Raw genomic sequence first — 21,498 nt, 5'->3', positions numbered from 1 at the left:
AGAGAGAGTCCAGGACATAACAAAAGGCCACACTAAAGTATAAACATGGCCGTCAATTTGTCTGTATATCCTAATCTGTGATTACTCTGCTTCAATCATTCACTCCAGTTGTTCAGTCAACTAATTTTATTAATCATCTACTATGTAACCTGTTGACTGAGGGGCAATACAATACGGTATGTCTATATACTCCAGTAGAGGTGTGCTCCGGGTACAACAGCAGCACCATGAAAGGGGGGACCCAGTTCTGCCTGAACAAGTTGCAGGGGCATCAAGGAAGCCTTCACAGAGAAGACGATGCTTGAGGCAAGACTTTGAGGATAAGAAAAAGAATGCCAAATAGTAAAAGGAAGGGAAGACCTTTCAAAAACAAGAAACAGATAGTTCAAATTGTACGCCTTAAGATAGAGTAGGCCAACATGCATGAAATACTGGATACATATGAGAAAGCAGCAGAGGCGGGTGACAAGATGCACTTCATTTCCTGCCACACTCTCTCCTTTGACTTGACTATGATGCAGATCTGATCATCTCACGCTGATCCTCAAATGCTTCAACAGTGGCCAAAGTCAGATCCGTATTTTGGAAACATTACAAGTAGGTGGATTACAACAGAAGAAAGGCAGTCTCATGAATCTGAAGCTACTCTGTATATTTTCTTTCTCTTTTTATCTGCTAAAAAATCTCTGTAATCTCTACTCTCTGGGGAGTGGCTCTGGCCTTTGTCTTCTCTTTCGGGCCTTGTGATGTCTGCTTTCTCATTTCCCTGACTCTAGTCTTGTCCTTCTGTAATTTATTCTTCACATTCATTCTTAAAATCACAAATTTAATCATGTTGCTCCTTAAATTTTTCAATAGCTGCCAACTATAAGAAAAAGGCAAGCTCTTTAGCTTGACAAACAAGTGCTCTTCATGATATGGTCTTGGCATCTATTCTCAGTCTCATCTCTTGTCACTGTCTCTACTGTTGGTAGGTTTATTCCATACATTCTAAACTGTCTGCAGTTCCCCAAATAAAGCATGCTGTTCCATGCTCCTGAACCCTTGCAGGTGATGTTCTTTCTGTGTGGGATGCCCTCCTCACCTTATGTGGTGACATGGCAAACTCCTATTCAGGCTTCAAAACACAGACCAAATGGTTACATTTTTTTTTTATGGCATTGTCCCTGCACCCTGTTAATGTATAGAATTTGTAGATTAACAGAAGTTATCTATACATTCTCAATGCTATTTCTAGGCCTTGTATATGCAATTGTGTTACTAGTTTTCATGCCATATTATAATTATTTCTTAGCATGTTTGTTTCCCCTATCTGACTTTGAGCTTCTTAAAAGGAAACCTGTGTGTTTATGTGTGTGTGTGTGTACCTTCTTGGTTTAGCACTGTGCTAATATACAAAAAGCACCTAAATAAAATATTAAAATGAGTTGAATTGCATTGACTAAAAGAGGAAATTGCTCTAAGGAAGGCTAGTGAAGGCTTATTTTGCAGAAAACTACAGTTGGAGTTCATGATATCTTAGCAGTCGTGTGTCTATCTAATTCATTGAAATGAGTGTAAAGATTCCAAGGCATTTATAAGTATCAGTAAGCAGAAATACAAGCAAAAATGTCTCCTTATGATGCAAAACCTATAATTAACCTAAACTTTCTTGGAGAATTATTCTGCCTCCCTTCATAGATTCTCCACTTCCTCCTTATCTAAACTTCTATCAATTTCATAATAATACTTAGTGTTTTAAAAATAATCCACCAAGGGACTGGCCCAGTGGCATAGTGGTTAAGTTCACACGTTCCACTTCAGCAGCCCCGGGTTTGCAGTTTCGGATCCCAGGCATGGACCTACGCATTGCTTGTCAAGCCATGCTGACGCTGGCGTCCCACATATAAAATAGAGGAGGATGGGCATGAATGTTAGCTCAGGGCCAATCTTCCTCAGGAAAAAGAGGAGGATTGTCAGTGGATGTTAGCTAAGGGCTAATCTTCCTCACCAAAAAAAAAAAAAAAATCCACCAAGACACAGCACAGCTCTGTCATTTGACTCTCATCCAGATAAGAGTATCAGCACAAAATTTGCATGACAACACTTATATGATACAAATTTACTTTGGAACATCCTACTCTTACCAGAGTACTATGTTTTAATAGAATGATCAATAATGTTTAATGTAATGCAAACTATATACTTTGCTGTCAGTAAATTCCCAAGTATAGAGAACTTATTGAGAGGTGAACACATTAGAAATTTCTAGGGTCCCCAAAAGGCAGCTATAGGTCCAGGAATTGCACTCCATTTTCTTACAGGGCTACCAAATCTTCTTCCTCTTTCCTCATCTAGGGGGAAATAAAGACTGAATGCGTTGTGTCTGATATCTTTGAGGGGAAGATATAGACTTGGTTAATTTAAGGAGCCAACTTTCATATTCTTCTGACAATTGCTGATAATTTGTGACTATGAAGCTAAACATCACTCCTGCTCTGAACATGCAAATGTGTGTCCTTGATTTGCCCCAATATGTCTTTCATTTCATAGTTTTCCATTTATGTGCTACTCAGTGGTATTTACTGGAGGGGCCACTAACATTTGTCTTAACTTAATGATGTGTGTGTGTGTAAATAAAATTTTTGCTACTTCTCTCTTTCTCAGTAACACATGCATAAAGGCAAGTGTAGAGTAAGATGAGAATATTTAAGAGTAGGAAGGGAGGCACACATAGAGAATTGATGCATTATATAAATACAAATAGAGGAGTCTGTGAATATATACAAAGAAATGATACACTCTAAATGGAACAGGCAATTTTTGAAAGAATACAGCTCTAAAATTTGGCTTTTCAGACTATTGTTAATTAGATAATTTAAATATAAAAATTAACTACTGAATTCAAACTATTCCTTTATCTATATTTTATATCTGTTGTTGATTTCCTTTAAGAGCAAAATGATCTCACAGTTATTTGATTGCTCTACAATTTAGTCTGGGTGCTTTGTATAAAATATAATACAGTACAGATATCAACTCAAGAACTAAATAACCCATATTTCTAAAGAACCATAAAAAATATTAACACTATAGAAACAATGGCTCTGTAATTACTTTTTGCTGTGGAGTGAGGTTAGGCATTTATCCTTATAGAGTCCTAATACACTTAAAGTCGGATCTGCCTCTGTGGTCCTTTTCCCTTTGTTGATGAATGCATTGTGCGGGTACCTTGTACGGCCACTACAGTATTTGAGGTCATCCTATACTGTTAGCACAAATGGTGTGAACAATAGTTTATATGCCACTTAACTCCTTGGGAGAAACGGTTAACCTTCCTGAAGAGGACAGATCAGTCATGTACAGTTATTAGGGTCTAGAAGGTTTTGTTATGCTCTAAAATACTTTTGTGCAACCACAGTATACTTTTGTATGAGGCCTGTTGTAACAGGAAAGCAAAGGAAGGAGAAATCATCTTCAGAATTTTTACAAAATATATCCAGTGAACTAGGTGATGGAAATTTCTCAAAGATCCGTTTTATTAATGACACCTCCACGGCAGAGGTGGCAAACATTTTCCCCTTTAGAAATAGGCTTTCTAAAAATATGGAAATGAATTAAGAATAAAGGCTTTGTGGATGTAAAAAAGCTTTTGAAAAATTTCAGCTTGCTAAAGGGAATTCAATCTGATCACTTTGTTTAAAGATTTCAGAATCATCTTATGTTTTAAGTGACTGCTTTTGCTGTGAAATGAAGGGCCCTTATTAAATTTACTCCAGGTCGTTACCAGACTTCATTTAAAATTAACTTTCAACAACCACCCTTAGTAACTATGTATTTTTGATCTCGAGGGTGATATGATGGTGATAGTCTCAAAAGGAATCAGTTGAGAAGACCTAGAGAGAATCCTCAGCAACCCCTACTTCTAATGAAACCATAAGGAGATCGTACCTCCTTATTCTTGGTGAGTAAAGGGGATGTAAGACAACAATCACGAATTTATTTTTAATATTGAACAGTACTATGTTTTATGTTTTTTTCTGAAATAAATGAAAATTTCCTTATAATACTTTAGAGACACTGATGACATTTTTTAAAATATTATAAGTGGAAAATCATGAGATAAGCAACATTTTTTTAAAAAGGTCATTGTACAGAACAGTACTTGATTGAAAAACCTTTGTTTCTATAGCCTCAATAAAACAGTTGTGTTATTTTTTTCTTGTGTTTCATTAACAGTAAAAAAAGAAATCAGTTTACCACCACTCCTATTTAAATATCTTCTAACTGGCAAAATTAAACCATGTCTCTTTATTTATTTATTGCACTTGTGAAAAGATTAATGGGGATGTGATTCCTTGAGGCTTTTACATATAACCCCTTCACAAAGAACAAAATTATACAGTTTAGCAAATGAACTAAATTAGCTACATTTATTTAAATAATCACTATAGAGGAAACAATAAATCAACAACATTCTGCACAAAAAAAGTGTTTACAGAGTGTCTTGTAATTTGTTTTATCAAGGACACAGACTTTTTGCTCTTAGCTAATCTTGCTTCTAACAGTCTATTATCACATCAACCATTAATGAGTATTTGCAATAGAAATTTAGCTGAAGCTTAGGAACAGAAAAGTAAAAATAACTTCCACCTTCGTCGCAAGCACAGTTACCCTGAAACACATTCTTCTAAAAAACATTTTGTCAAAGGTTCCTCATAACTTCAGAGACAATCAAAATTAAATGACAGAGCTTTGTTAAATCAGGAAAAGAGATGATTTGAATGGTCATAATCGTGCAATTATCTCAGCCTCTCTCTCTTTCAAAGGACTCTGTCCATATCTCGGTCTATATCAGAAGTAAATGAGTAGGGGGAGCTCTAACGCCGGACCTGTGATATATTCATAAATCAGGACTTTCAGAGCCTGTCACAGGCACCATAATGAGGGTCATTATTCAGGCAGAGTGTCAAAACTACTATCAAAGGACCTTCTCAGAATTACAATCATTCTGTTTCTTGTTAAATAAGCAATGTAGTACACAAAAATGGCAAACAAGAAGCAGCTCAATTTGATACAGTGTGAGGGCACAGAGATCTCTAGAGTAATTTATCCTCTGGGAATTCCGATGGCTGGTGAGATGAATTACACACACCCTCAAAAAAGATTAATGATAATAAAACCCCTTGAATATTTTCACCAAAAAAGCCCTTCAAATTGCTCATAAGCAACTTTAGACACAAAGCTGGAAAAAAAATGATTAGTTTTGTTGTTGTTAGATCTAATACTTCTTGTAAAGCTAAAATACCGTCTTAGAAAACTGTCAGTTATCAGTGCCTCAAGAAAATGTTACAAATTCGATTAACTTATAGTCTTTGGTTATTTAAAAAAGTAAAACTTCAAAACTGCAAAATTTCCATTCATTTTATCTTAACCATCTCATTGCATCCACCAATGTTCTTGTAGACTCACACGTACACAAGCATGCACTGACAGCTCCTGTATATATACGTAAAACCCAAGACATGGCACAGTAATATAGTGAAGAAGCAATTTCCTGAAGTTCATGTTTCTCTGGTAAACACAGTGATATAGTTAGAGAAACACACAGACAGTAGGCTTATAAATACTTTCATTCTTTGTATATCGAAAGAGAGGAAACAGTCTTTAGAATTGTATGGCTATTAAGTATATAACTACATCTTTCTTCAATTTTCAAGACAAATTAGCATACCCATGTCTTTATATGTTCTAATTAGTAACTGTTACAGCATAACAGACAAGCATGTCATCAATTGGAACTAATATAAAAATATGAGAGTCTATGTGGACAAGAGTTTGGAGAAATTTTCATATACTTGTTGAAAGTGAAAATTTATATAATCTTGTTGGAGAATAATATGACAAAGTGAGTACAATGTCCTAAAAATATTAATTCAAATTTGAATCCATAGTTCTACTTGTGGAAAATCATCTGAAGGATATAATTATGTACAAATATAACAATCAGAACCCCGTGTATCTCAAAATAAAAGATTGACAAAACCAGTTACATTTGAGCCAAATAAGGAAATACTATACATATCCTTTGAGAAGACACTGTAGAAAATATTTACGATTATGAGAAAATGTTCATTAAACGTTGCTAAGCAAGTAAAGAAATTTGCAAATAAAAATAGGCATTGGATGATAATTTTGGTATATAAAGTAATTGTTTCTTTTTGCACTTTTCTGCGTTTCAAATTTCATACAGTCAGCATAGATTATTTTTTCAGTAGATAAATATTACAAGTATATTACATGAATATTTGCTTATATAATAAAGGTCACATACTTATGTAAAAGAAAGTTTTGAAAGCTAAGTAGTATGATTTTAAAAGACCAAATAGAAAATACTTTTCTATTAGAGGTGAACAATTTTCTTTTACAACTTTTTCAATGAAATGATCATTTATTAGGAATAAATAGATACATTTAACATACATTTTTCACAGTCAGCATTGCTTGCAATCCTGGGATCTTCAATGATTCTAGCTTTGGCATGGACAATAGTCTTTGCTTGATATTAACATTTATATGAAGATTTGTATTAATATTATGTAATTGTGAAGAAATTCATGTTGAGTGGAAGGGAAAGTGAGATTTTAGAAATACTTGAAAAATTATTTTAACATGTTTTGTCTCCATATACTTTTGTTATTGAGTTTAAATGCCCCAACTCCTATTAAAAACTAACAAATAAATCTACGGAATAATTTAGTAATTTTGAAAACCTCCCATTTTTTAGCTTTGTTTTTATTGCCTGCAAAATGGGATTAAGCACAGTCAGATATAGCGGATTTTACAAAAGAAGCAGAACATAGTCTTAAGGATGGATATAGGCCATTAAAAAAATAGGTTAAACCCATTGGGCTAGTTTGCTAACCAAAAAGTAAAAATCAAAAATAACTAAAATCTTCATCTATAAGACACAGAGCTATTTTAACAGACTTAAAGAACCTGTGGGGCAAATACTGGTAGCATTGCTTTTGAAAGAGCACAGACTTCACAATGCGACAAAATAGATTCAAATCCAGGCTCTCCATTTGTTAACTCTGCAGCTTTGAACTAGTTACTCAATCTCCTTGAGTCTAATTTTCTTATTTCGAAAGTGGAGATGATGTCATTCTCTTCCCTACCCCTCACTGTATGTGTGTGTGCACATATTTCACCGACCTCTATACTCCCTGAGATTTCAGATTTTATTCTGGACACTTAAAAGAAAACCTGCAGGGTTACATAAAATGGTGTAATTTAACTAAGACTTGGAGGTATAGCTGCTTTTTAAAAACAATCATCAATGATTACTTCTCATTTCTTTTTTAATTGATGTATTCCAGCTATTCAAAAGAATTTGTAGTAAGTTGATATCTATTGTGGAAGCAAGGAACCCTTAAGAAGACCTTAAGTAAGGAGAAGATAGACTTCAGTTTTATCAAATGTTTGTAGTGGTCAGCTCTAAGTGAAGACAGAACCAAATATTTGGTCAAGATTTCATTTCTACCCAAACTTTCATGTGTGGAGGTTGAAAGAGGATTACTGAATCCCTTAACTCCTCTCAGTCAAAGTGAATATTCTGTGACAATAAATCCTAGCTTGTCCAGACTTACTCTTTAAGTAAATTGTTATCAATGAAATAATCAAAAGCAAACCAATTATACTCTGGCATCTTTTATCCATCTGTTTGGATTTTACTGTCCATTAAATGGTGTTTGCATATGAGGAAACGCTCTATTGTATGCAGAGGTACTCAATTATTTAGATTATACATTTGAATAAACTGTGCAGTGGAAGGACTACCCTTGTAATGTAGGACAATTACATTTTCTTGCATAGTTTACAGATTATTAAACTAATATCAATTCGATCCACACTACCAGTTACTGGATTCCAACCTTCGCCTTGGAGATTTAGCTACTATGAGGGTCTGGTTTCTACTCCAAAGATTAGCAACCCATGTCAATCATTTCAGATTATACCAAATTATGCAAATTGGTTTTGGGAAAAGGATTGCATGAGAAGAGACCACAAAAATTTAATTTCAATAAAGATCATAGGTGAGGTTTGTAGATGCTTGCTGCTGCTTGAAGACTCCCAGCTATCTGTGGTTAATAAGCAACGGGTCTCTTGTTTTAGAATGGCTTTCCCCACACATGCAGGTCAGCAGAAGCCTTGGTGCAAGCCTCCTCAGCACACATGAGTATCAATTCCACATCCACTGGGCACCTGGGAACTGCAACTAAGATTTCCTTTGTTAGAAATATCTTTATGTAATTTCCCTGAAAAAGGCATTAGGTCATTAACACATATGTTCGTTATGATGTGTAATGTTTCATAAATATAACAAACTATCATGGTTAAACTCTATCTTCACAGAATTCAACTTTTATAAAGATTACTCAATGAGGTAATCTTTTTCCTCTCACGTCTGCCTTTTCATCACAAAATTAAAAAGTACTTATTACAAAAATAATATCTATTTGCTGTAACAAAATAGAGACACTCCTCTCTCCAATCCTACCTGCCACTCACTACGCAATAAGTTTGGTGTGGATATAGATTTTTACCTATGTTTATGAATGCAGCAATAATTTTTAAAACTTATATGTTATAAAATAGAATTAAGGAACTTGAGAGAACAGGAGGTGTAGATATAGAAAACTGGTGACTTGATTCCCCCACTGTGATTTGTTGGAAAATTTGTTTAAACACTCTATTTTTATATACCAAATCTGCACCGCTCGTTTATATTTTCCACCTGTCCACAGAAGGAATTTGAGTTAGCTGCTGGAGACTCTTGATTGTTAACCTGTTTTTGTTTTAACAGATAAATTGAGGGTCAGAGAGCTTAAGTGGATACTCAAGATCATACAGCGAGCTAATGGCATATAGGGGAGTAGCAGTGAGTATTCTTAATTCCTTGTTTAGTGCATTTTTCTCTAATCTCCACTGGTTATCATGCATGAGTAGGCAAGTTGGATTTTTCACATTATATTTCTTTTATGTTTCATTGTAACATATAATTCCCACAAATTTTAGAAGTTCTTGTATTAATCTAAATTGTGTTCCAACCTTCATATAAGTGTAGAAAAGATATATGTTTTCCTTGTAATAAACTCTGCATCTCCTCAGATCACAGGCCATATTTATTCATTTTTATATATCCATATATATATATGAGATGGTCAGTTTTATGTGCCAACTTGGTTAGGCTGTAAAGTATTCAGTTATTCAATCAAACACTAATCTAGGTGTAGTGGTGAAGGTATTTGTAGATGTGATTAACATCTACAGTCAGTTGACTCTGTCAAAGGAGATTATTCCAGACAATCCGGGTGGAACTGATCTAGTCAGTTTAAAGACCTTAATGGTAGACCTGAAGATTTCCTCTGTAGACTGTACTGTCAGCTCCTTCCCAAGAGTTTTCAGCCTGCACTTCCTGGTGACCTACCCTTTGGATTTTGAATTTGCCTAGCCAGCTCCCAACAATCTCAAACTAACTCCCTGATATAAATCAATCAGTCAATCTTCTACTGGAACTCTAACTGATACAAGTAAGTACCTGCTACAATAATCAGCAAATGTTTTCTGAATTGATGAATGTAAGAATGAATGTCTTTTATTTCTTTAAAAACTATATATTTAATCTGAATTTATCATATTACTCACATTTTATTTTTCTAATAAATTTAAATGTATTAGTATTAATAAGCCAGACTCCCTCATGTCTTAGAATTAAATGTCTATTTTATTCCTCTTGTTAGGAAATACATTTCCTTGTCCGTCATGAGTAAAGTGGACTAGCTTCCTTGGTTACAGAAATATTCAGAGAATGAGAAGACTCTCTAAAAAATAATATTTGTAGGAAAGAGTGTACATTTATACAGTCTGTTCTCGGTTGTTGAAGAAGAACCTGGTTAAATCTCCCCAGACCATTATGAATAGCTCGTATTAAATCTCTAGAGCTGTAAATAATGAAATAGCCATATCTTTTGAGCATTGTATCAACTACAGTATGTCTTCGAAGTGAAGATTTGGCGTATGGGTTACTCAGATCCTGTTCTTCCATTAATTAAAGTTTTTATATATTTTTTGAGGGGGTGGAGATGTTAAAAAATTTTCCTAGTGACAATTCAGTTACATAATTTTGTAATTGATAAACTGTCCTATAGGTGTAATGATAATGACAGCATCATTACCACAAGAAAAAAACAAAAAAAAGCCCCCTTCACGGCTAAGAGAAGGAAAAATACAGAACAAGTCTTTTCATACAGTTGACCAAATATAGAGTTTTTTAAGGGATCCCAATTTCAGATTAGTTCCAAGATATAGAATATATAATTCCAAATAAAATCTTTCCTATATTCACAGGTGAAAGAACATATGACAACTAAAAGACTAACTGTACAATGAAGTCTTTTACATTACCATTATTTGCATTTTCGATGAATGTTGACTACATACCACAATCAGGTAATGTCAAGGTGACAGGTGTGCAGGAAATGATTCTGATTCATAATGTATGTAACTCAAGGTGCACTTTGCATACCAGACCGTATAACACTGTTTATCAGAAATGTTCTGGGACAGCAAACATTTAGGTAAACAAGGGTTTGTGTAATCAAGGGAGTTACGGGGTAATTGATTCACGTCAGGAGACATAACCTAGATTTGGATAGGAAGGAGTTTTGAATTGAAGATTCAGGATCTGTGGAGCTTTAAACATATAAATGTAAGATTCCCAAATTTCATTAGCAATATTAATGTGTATTTTGGTTTGCATTTTCAACACATCAAAGTAAGTTATCTGGAATCCTTTAGGTAATCCCGGAGACAGTAAAAAATTTAAAGCGTAAACATTCAAATGTTTGAATAAACATTGTTTTTCAAATATAATTTGTCTTGAAGCTAAATATTGGCCAAAGTGAAAAAATTGTCTGCCAGTATGTGGGAATTTGGGCTCTACTGTTGGTTCTCCAAGTTCATGTTTTAGTCTTCAAATATTAAAAATATCTCTGTACACGGCCCAAGTTTTCTTCATAATTGCTCATTTTGCTTTTTAGTTTCTCCTGTTTATTCCTGATCTAGCAATTCAGATAGAACCATATGAATTCTAATGTGTGGTTGATGATTGCTTCACTGATTGATTTCTTAACAAACTTGGGCTTTCTGATCTTCACTATATGCTTCCCTTCATGGGTGAATAATTTTTTCTCATATAAGGAATAGTAATCTATTCTATATTGCTGTTATAGCAAGAATCATAGACATTGAGTTGGAGATTTATTATTTAGAGTTAGTAAAGTTTACTTAAAAGAATCCCCACATGTCTTTTGATGTTTGATAAAGCCTCCATACTCTGGCCAAGGAATGAGTCCCCTATTTAATCTCACAGACTTTACATCTGCCTCTGAAAGGCTTGTTCACTGAATTCCTTGGCCTCACCTAAGGTGGGTATTGGGGAGTAAAATCCTTCTTGACACAGCTTTAGCGGGTGACTTGCTTTTAGGGCAGGTTTGGTGGCCTAGGAATTACTTTAGACTAGGAATTACAGTCTGTTCTATTTAGTCTTAAGGTTTCTTAAATAATATAATTCTCTCTACTATTGAGAAAGTTTCCAGTCTATTTACCTTCTGTCAGGTGCATTAGATAATAACCAAAGCCAAATGTCTTGTCTAAATATAAAGTTTATTGATTCCTATTTCCAAGCCACTGGCCTCAGTGATTTGCCCATCTCTACCTTAATGCACATTCCTTAGTTTAATGGCCTCTGATTCAACGTATTGCTTCTTTTTATTTTTAAGGTAAAATATATCATGGCTTCATATTGATTTTCCAACTCAAATTCAGAACTTCAGGAATTTAACAAAATTTCTTTGATCCTATATCTATACCTACTTTTCTCAAAGCCTCGTTCTCAATGAGATCAGAAATGATAGAATTAAAATATTAGCTTACAATATGCACACAACAATCTCAGAACGACAATAGAAATGCTATGACCAATAATACGATTACTGAAAACAGTTTAAGAACTTGTTGCAAGTTCTGCGTATCCCACTAGGGATGAACAGTTGAATTACTGGATTTTAAAGTCACTTATAGTTTCTTTTTGTGTGATTATTCCAGAAATTTGATACACATTTAAGTTCATTTGCTTTCATTGTCAATTTTTAGGAATTATTTTTGAATTAAATTGTATAGTAACATGAAATATTTAGAGAGTTCAAAATTAAATCAACATAAACAGGTACGTTCAAAGAAGATAAGCTTTTAACACTGTCTCCTTACCCTGTTCTCTCCCTCCTACTTTAGGTGACCAAATTTCTTGATTTATCTATTTTTTTGATACTCAAACACCCATATTTATATGCCCCCTTTATTAGATTAAATAATTGCATACTATACACACTTTCCCCCAGCTTGCTTTTAATCACTTAATATATTTTACAGATCACTTCTTAGCAGAATACAGAGATTCCTCATTCTTTTTTATGACAGCATAATCTTCTATTGTATGGAACTGCCGTAGATAGTTCAATCAGTTCTCTCTTAAGAGGCATTTGAGTTATTTCCTTTTTATATTATAAATAATCCCTGTGCATATATATTTTCATATTTTTTCTTTTTTGGCGGGGGAGTGAGGAAGACTGGCTCTGAGCAAACATCTATTGCCAATCCTCTTCTTTTTGCTGAGGAAGATTAGCTCTGAGCTAACATCTGTGCCCATCTTCCTCCATTTTGTATATGGGATGCCGCCACAACATGGCTTGATGAGGGGTGCGTCAGTCCGCTCCCGGGATCCAAATCTGTGAACCCTGGGCCGCAGAAGCAGAGAGCGTGAATTTAACCACTATGCCACTGGGCCAGCTTTGTATTTTCATATTTTTGTCTGTGTGTCTTTGGGATAGAGTCCTACGAGAGGGATTGATGGATACCAAAGACACACTGACAATGTATGCTAATACCTGTTTCTTGCCTTAAACTTGCCAACATAAATTATCAAACTTTTAGATACATGCCAATATAATAGCTAAAAAAGATTGATGTCCCAGTGTAATTTTAATTTGTATTTCTTTTAGTTTGTGTGAGGTTGTCTTTTCATATACTTCAGTGGTGTTTGTATTACTTTTCTTGTAAACTGTTCATTCACTAGCCCATTTTATATAGAGTTCTTATTTTTTCTTCATCTCTGTGAAACCTTGATACCTATTAGAAATATTAACATTTTGACCATGATGTATATTGCAAATATTTTCCCCAGTTTCTCCATTTTTCTTTTATTTTGCTTATGATGCCTTTTGCCATGAAGAAATATGTGTGTGTGTGTGTATGTATATAATATGTGTACTACATTGTATATATAAAATCTTTTGTTTGTTCTGTATTTTGGGTTATAGTTAACAAGATGTTTCCTGTTCCCATGTTAGAAAGGAACTCACTCATGTGTTCTTTTAGTGAATTAGCTTTCTTTTGTGAATTTGCTTTTTGTGTTTAAATCTCCAATACGTTTAGAAATCATCTTGGTGATGGGAGAAAGAAATGTATTCATTTAGATTTTTTCCACATAGCTGTCCAGTTACCCCAATACCACTTATTAAAATTTCTGTTTTCTGGGGGGTGGGCACAAGGGGTGAAGGGAGTCATATGTATGGTGATGGACAAACAAAAATGTACAACCCAAAATTTCACAATATTAAAAACTATTAAAACATCAATAAAAAAAAATTTGTTTTCTTCACACCAATTCAAGAGGTCAAATTATTGCATGTTATACATTATATACATTATTTAGGTACATAATATATATTTGTTCTATATTGAATTCACACTTTCAATTGTTTATTTCTGAATTTTCTATTTATTACCTCTGTCCATGTGGTAGTTTTAACAATATGACCCCAAATTCTTTAATACTCTTCCCCGCTTTCCCAAGAGGTGGAGCTGAATTCCCCTGCCTTTGAGTTAGGACTGGACTTAATAACTTACTTCTAAACAATAGCATGTGGCACAAATAATATGTCACTTTGGAGATTAGGTGATGAAAGACTGTGGCTTCCATCTTGGGTCTGGGTTCTCTCTGTGTCTCCGTCTCTCGCTCTCTTTCATTTTCTCTCATCTCTCAGTCTGGGAGAAGGCAGCTGCTCTGTCATCCAATTAAGTGGCTCACTTCAAATGACTGCAACTCCACCAACTACTTGACCACAGCCTCATGAGAGACCTTGACTAGAACGACCCAGCTCAGCAGCAACTAGATTTCTGACCCTCAGAAAAAGAGTGAGATAATAAATATTTGTTGTTTTAAGCTCATCAATTTTGGGAGAATTTGTTCCATAGTAATAGATAAGTAAAAATTCCAACTATCCATGAGCCAATATTATACCATTTTAATTACATAGGCTTTATGGTATGTTTTTATTACTCTTCATTTCCCAAGTTTTCAAGACTACCTTCACTTGTTCATTCATCAAATTGCACCATATAATATATTCTCTAGATCTAGGCAGAAAGGTAGTGGTATTTTTTTGTTGGGGTTACACTACATATATAAATTAGCTTAAGAAGAGCTGCCACCTTTGCATTGAACATTCCTATTTGAATACACAATCTATTTTTCCATTCGTTCCAAGTCTCCTTGTGTGTTTTTATGAGTTTTTTCTAGTTTCTTCATAAATTTTTTGTATATTCTTGTTAAATTTATGTTCACGTATTTTTTCTTCTCTTTGCTATGACCAATAGAGACTTTTCTTACATTATTTCCCCCTCCTCCTCCTCCTCCTCCTTTTTCTCCTCTTTTCTTGTTCCTCTTTTGGTCTTTATATACGAATATGTTTGATTTTTGTATGTTAATTTTGTAACTTGCAGGAGTAAGCAAGTTGAGCCCCTCATCCCCCCAAAAAGACTATCTGCTTTCTAATCCTCAGAATCTGTGAATATGTTAGGTTAAATAGCAAGGGGAGTTAAGGTTGCAGATAGAATTAAAGTTGCTAACTAGGTGACCTTGACTTAGGGAGATTATTTTAGTAACACAGGTGGGGCCAATGTAATTATAAGAGTCCAGTAAAAGAGGAAGTGGGAGGCAGGGAGGCAGGAGAGTCATTCTTAGAGTGGTGTGATGTGAGAAAGACTTGAGTGCTATTTCTGGCTTTGAAGATAGAAGGGGCCACAATAAAAGAAATGAGAGTGGCTTCTAGAAGCTGGAAAAGGCAAAGAAATAGATTTTCCCCTAAAGCTACCAGAAGATATGTAGCCCTCCCAACACCCGGATTTTAATCTAGTGAGACCCAGAACTATAAGGTAATACGTTTTTGTTGTTTTAAGCTATTATCTTTTGATAACTTGTTACAGCAGCAATAGAAATTAATGCACCTGAAATTTATTAAATTTTCTTATTTTCAGTGGTTTTTCTATTGATTCTTTTTGGTTTTGCAGATGTATAATCATGTCATTTGAAAAGACATGCCAGTTCCAATCTGTATGATTCTGAGTGTGTTGGCTAATATCCTCCAAAACAATAATATATTAAAATGAATATAGTAGACATTTTTGTCTTTTTCCTGGCTTTACTTGGAAAGCCTCTAGTATTTCCACAGTAAGGAAACGACTTTTGGGTGAAAGCATATATATTTTATCACACTAAGAAAGTATCTACCACTTCCAATTTTGTTGAGTATTTTAAATAAATGGTGTTAAACTTTTTTCCAAATGCTTTTTTGTATCCAGGAAGATAATCATATGAATTTTCTCCTTAATTCTGTTAATAAGATGATGGGATTCTGTTTGCAAATATTTTATTAAAGATTTTTACTTTGATGTTTAAAAGCGAAGTTGATCTGTAGTTTTATTTTTTGGCTAATTTTTTTAACATATTTTGGAATCACTATTAAACTTCCTTTTCAAAATCAAATTGAAAAAAGGGAAGGAAATACTGATATATGCCACAATGTGGATGAACTGGGAAAACACTATGCTAAATAAAAGAAGCCAGACACAAAAGACAACATATTGTGTGAATTCATTTATATGAAATGTCTAATAACGTCAAATCTCTGGAGTCAGAAAGTAAATTAATGGTTGCCTAGGGCTAGAGGTGAGAATGACGATTAGCTAAAAACAGGCAGGGAAATCTTATTGGAGTGATGGAAATGTTCTAAAAATGGATTGTCTTGATGATAACACAACTTGGAAATTTGCTAAAAATTGTTAAATCCACATTTAAAATGAGGGTGGATTTTATGCTATGAAAATTACACTTCAATACAGTTGTTCTAAACATAAATTAAAAAAAATTTAAATGTAGTTGTACCAAAACAATTTGTTGTGTTTAATAGGGAAAAATGAAGTTGAAAGTTTCCTTCCTTTTCCATACTCTGAAATAGTCCAAGTAGCATGGAAATTATCTGATACATAAATGTTTGGTAAAATACTTAACGCAAATATTGAGCTTGGTGATTTATTGTGTATATTGGGAGTGGGGAAGTGGGGTGACCTCTTTAGTGATTTTCTCTATTTATTCTACAGTGATTGGCATGTTTAGACTTTCTGTCTCTACTGAGGTCAATCTGATAAGTAGCATATTTCTTAAAAAATTAATTTCATTTAGGTTTTAAAGCGTATTTACACAGGGATACTCGAATATATTCTTTATCTTATGATTTAAAAAAAAATTCTTCTGCAGATAGTTATTTTCTACTTGTTATTTTTCATTTTTGTGTCTTTTCACTTTTGCCCTTGATTAGGTTAGCTGATAGATTATCTACTGTATTGATCTTATTTCAAACAATGATATAATGATATGTGGATTTGCAAAATGTGTCTTGGTGCTGGTTGTTCTGAGTAAATTCTCCTAGATGTGCGTTGTGGCCTTTCAATGTGTGATTTCATTTTTTTTCTTTTTTAATTTCAGGAGGAATCCTTGAGCTACAAATTTCAGTAACCTATTGCATTGCTTTGGTTTTCTTCTTTGAGGACAGCTATTGTACATATATTTCATCTTCTTTTCCTATATTGTATATCTGTGACTTGCTCTTGAAACTTACTATTCCTGTTGTATCTTTTTTAACAAATTTATTGGGGTATAGTTTACATACCATAAAATTTACCCACTTTGTGTATAGTTTCATAATTTTTAGTAAATTTATATAGTTGAACAATAATCAGTATGATCCAATTTAAGAAAACTTCCATCATCTTACACTGCAGCATAAAACAAGCTGTGATAAATATAATAGGGATGAAATAATGTAAAGAAAAATCTCCAAGTAAACCAGAATTAAATTAGAAATCAAGAACAAAAAATGTTGGGAAATCCCCAAATATTTGAAATTACTCAACTTACTTATAAATAACACAAGGATCAAAGAATCATTCACTTATAGAATGTTCCACATACACATTGCTTCTTTGAAGACTTTGTTTGCAAAATCCAAAATCTAAGATCAATTAGCAATAGTTTATAATGAAGAGTGTATGTATAACAAATTGCTGTTTTTTTAAATTTCTTCTAATTCTTGGTTGAAATCTAGACATTTTAGATGATATATTTTAGTAATTCTAAATTTCAATTTATTTTTCTGAGTATCTTTTTGCTGTTTGGTTTTGGGGTTTTTTTTTTTTTTTTTTGGTAGCTTGACTAGACTTACTCCAGAAAATCTTTCTCCTGTTGTTTGTGACTACTGATATGTCTGATCAATTCTTTTAATCTGATTTTTATTTTTCAGTCTGGCTTCTTAGACTTTCTCCTGCGACTGCAAGGCTTATGAGGCAGTCAATGATGTGGGCAGAGGTTGTGTTAAAAAGTGTGAAGTTCATATGTCTTCCAGCTTCTGTGATGGATATGTGTGTGAGTTGGAGAGTGCATTCAACCTTCATTCAATCCTAAAATCTCTCTCCTGCCTTTTAATTTCTACTGAATTGCCTTGAGTGTCTTCCGTATATGTTCCTAGTTTCCTGGTCAGTCAGAAGTGTGTGCAGAACTTATCTAGTTCTTCTATATTAATAAATTCGGCCTGACCTTGTTTTTCCAAAAGGGCCAGACATGTCCTTTGAGCATGCATTGTATATCTGCTTTAAGCATTTACTATGTCACAAAGACAAGACAAATGCCCTTAAGATAAAGGAACTTCTCCCACATCAGCATTTCCTTAAAGATAAGCATCTCTCTCTCTAGGTTATGGATTGATTGCTGACCTGCTGTGACCACCCAGCTGGAGACCACAGACCTGCTACCTGCTGTTTTCATCAATCGCTGTGCCTGCTAGGCAGGCTAGGCAGGCTAGGCAATCTCATGACTGTTGTAAAAGGGACATTCCAATCATATGTGATACAAGCTCTTTGATGGTATAGAACCACTCTGTACACCACACTTCTTTGGTGCCCTTCCCTCCCTGAAGAAGGAAGTCCACAGGCTATATGGTCCTCAAATTTGGCTCGTAATGAAACTCACCCCAATTTTGATTTATAGATTGGTTATGTATTATTTGCGTCAACAGTATTCTTCCAGGATATCTCTTAAATTTATGGCTGGTTTGCCACTCATCCCAACTGTGGGATTTCCCACTTATTTTCTATGGGAATTTGTTTCTTACCATAATTGCCATGTTTATCTGACAAAGCTAGAAGTTTTAGCCCCCTGCTCCAAATCAACTCTGTCCTCTCTAACAGCAAAGCTGCTGGTTTTGCAGCCATCTACACTCTGATAAGTTATAGCTCTCAAGCAACCAAATGTCTGCATACTGGAATTTGACATAGGATTTAATAGCAGTTATTATAATTGTACTCAAGACCAGAAAGGAAAATACATTCACAATAAATGAAAAGATAGCAAATCTCAGCAGAGAAATAAAAATTCTGTATCTGAAAATAAGAAGTCAGTAAATGGCTGCAACTGCAGACTGTAAATAGCATAGCAGAGGTAGGAGTTTGAGAACTAAGATATTTCAATAGAAAATATCCAATCTGAAAAGCGGTAAGAGGTTGAACAAAAGAAACAAAACCTCAGGGACCAATGAAACATTATCAAATGGTTTAATGTATATGTAATTGGAATTTCAGAAGGAGAGTGGATAGGGAATTGGGCATAATAATAATAATAATAATAAAGAAATGATGGATAAAACTTTCCAAATTTGGTAAAGACATAAATGTAGATATTCAAGAATCTCTGCAAATCCACTCAGGTAACAGCTTTATAACCTCTGAAAGATATATCACAGTCAAACTGCTGAAAACTAAAAAGAAAAGTCTTAAAAGCAGAAAGAGTACATTGACACTTTACTTACAAAGGAATAAGAATTTACATGTTGCCTGTCTTATCAGAAACTATGGAGGCTGGAGAACAGTGGAAACATCCTTAAAGTACTGAAGGTAAAAACTGTCACCCCACACTTCTGTATCCAACAAAATTATCCTTTCAGAATAAAGGTGAAATAAAGACATTTTTAGAGAAAAGAAAACTAAGATAGTTCATTGCCAGCAGATCTGCATCACTAGAAATGTTAAAGAAAATTCCTGAAGTTGTATAAGTCGTGTAAAGTTGTATATGATAAGTAATTTATATTCTATTTCTCTTACACACAGGAAAAACAAATTTAATTTGCTTCGTTTGGAGATCAATCTTAAACAGTTATGTTCACTTATTTACTAATCATAATGTTAATGGTGGTGTCATTATCAATTTGTGCTATACACTTTTCTAAGTACTTTATATTCAGTATCTTTTTTAATCCTCTCAACCTATGTCTGAGAATAGGTATTGTTACTCTTGTTTTCATAGATGAGGAAAATGAACTGATTGGTTCAATGGCTTGTCTAAAGTCAGACTCCTAATAAGTGGTAGAGCCATGATTCTAGACTTCTCTCTCTCACTTTTAGTACTTTGTTCTTTGCCTCCGTGTTCTAATACACTTATGATGATCAAATATTGTCACTATGGCTAGGTATTTATTGAAAGCTTATAGAAATCCATCTAGTATTAAAATTAGTAGCTGTCTTCTCTCCCTTAACCAAAATTAGACTACTTAGTATCAGTGCTTTATTAGTTTTTTACTGCAAATGTTGGTTAATTAAGGAAGAAAAGTAACAGGACATTATCTCAAAAATATTTTCTCAAGCCGTGGAATAAAACCGGAGCCCATAATTTGAACTATTATTAAGAAACTGTTTTACTGATTGGAGCAATTTGGCTGAGATTACTGAAAAACAAATTGAAAAACTTATTCTTGGCCTACTGAATGATCATACTTATTGAATTTTGACCCTTGTCAGTTTTCTTATATGAAAATCATGGATAGAGAAAATGTGGGATCCAAACAACTAGAATGAGAATATTCATGAGGAACCTGAAAAATAAATCTCCAAGCTCCTATGAAATTCTCCTTCTTATGTCTCCCTTCTGGAAAGAAAACAATTTTCACCATCTTCCCTTAAGAAGTGGTGACTAAAATTTAAACTTATAGCCTGGAGAATAAAATAATAATATAATAATAATAAATTATAAAAATTTATAATAATAATAAATAAACTCATCAGAGTAAAAGTAAAGAATTATGTGTAATAGAGAATTGCTGAATTTGGTAATTTAAATCATCAAGTGGCTGAATAAATTTTGTGGATATAGATTTGAGGTTGCTTCAACAAAGGAGGCCAGACAAGTTTTTGGATCTGATTTTTTACTTATGGTTACTGTGGCAAACTGTCGGATGCCTTTCCAACAATCATTACACCTATTTCCATGTTACAGAACCAAATTTTGTTCGTATGTAATACAGCCATGCGTTTCCTGGGGTAAATTTTGATTATTTAAGCCAATTTGAAAATTCTTTTTCCCTTGCCAGGAATGCTTATGGAATAAGTATGTGATGCAATTCTGCCAAATAAAACATAAAGAGGTTTCACTATCATGTGCCTGTTACTGAGATATTACTCACCCTTTTAAATCACACATATACATCAAGTAGATCTGTGTCTACTTGATGATGAGCTGAGGATAAAAAATCTCAAACGTGGACTATAGTCAGCATTTCATGATATGTCATTACCAGGTAGAAGTGGGTTGCTGTTATATTACAACGTCTGAGTGATCTCAGTGGGCACAAATTCAAGAAAGATGCCTATCCTGCTTAGAAGGTGAGATGGTGTGAGGTCAAGAGCTATAAAAATTACTTGGCAGTGTCTAATAATCTAACTTTATGATGATGGATATGGAAGAAGAAAAACTGAAGTATTGGTGTCAAGGAAGATTGGAGAAGAGATTAATGAATGGCCCACTCAAAATGACCCCAAAGCCTGCAAATATTGGTATTATAAGTGAATTCTTATCGGAAGGATCCCAAAGACTCTCTTTGGATGTTGATCACCTCCTTTCTGAGGTGAGTTGACTCAATGAGCTAAGGGACAACATCGTAAGGAGGCACAACAAAAGTTATACATGGGCTCAACAATATGGGTGTCTCTGCACCAAGGACAGCTTCACCATAGAGT

The sequence above is a fragment of the Ceratotherium simum genome, chromosome 1, assembly GCF_057802395.1.
Source record: "Ceratotherium simum simum isolate JZ-2026a chromosome 1, ASM5780239v1, whole genome shotgun sequence".
Lineage (NCBI taxonomy): Eukaryota > Metazoa > Chordata > Mammalia > Perissodactyla > Rhinocerotidae > Ceratotherium > Ceratotherium simum.
This window is presented reverse-complemented; position numbering follows the sequence as displayed.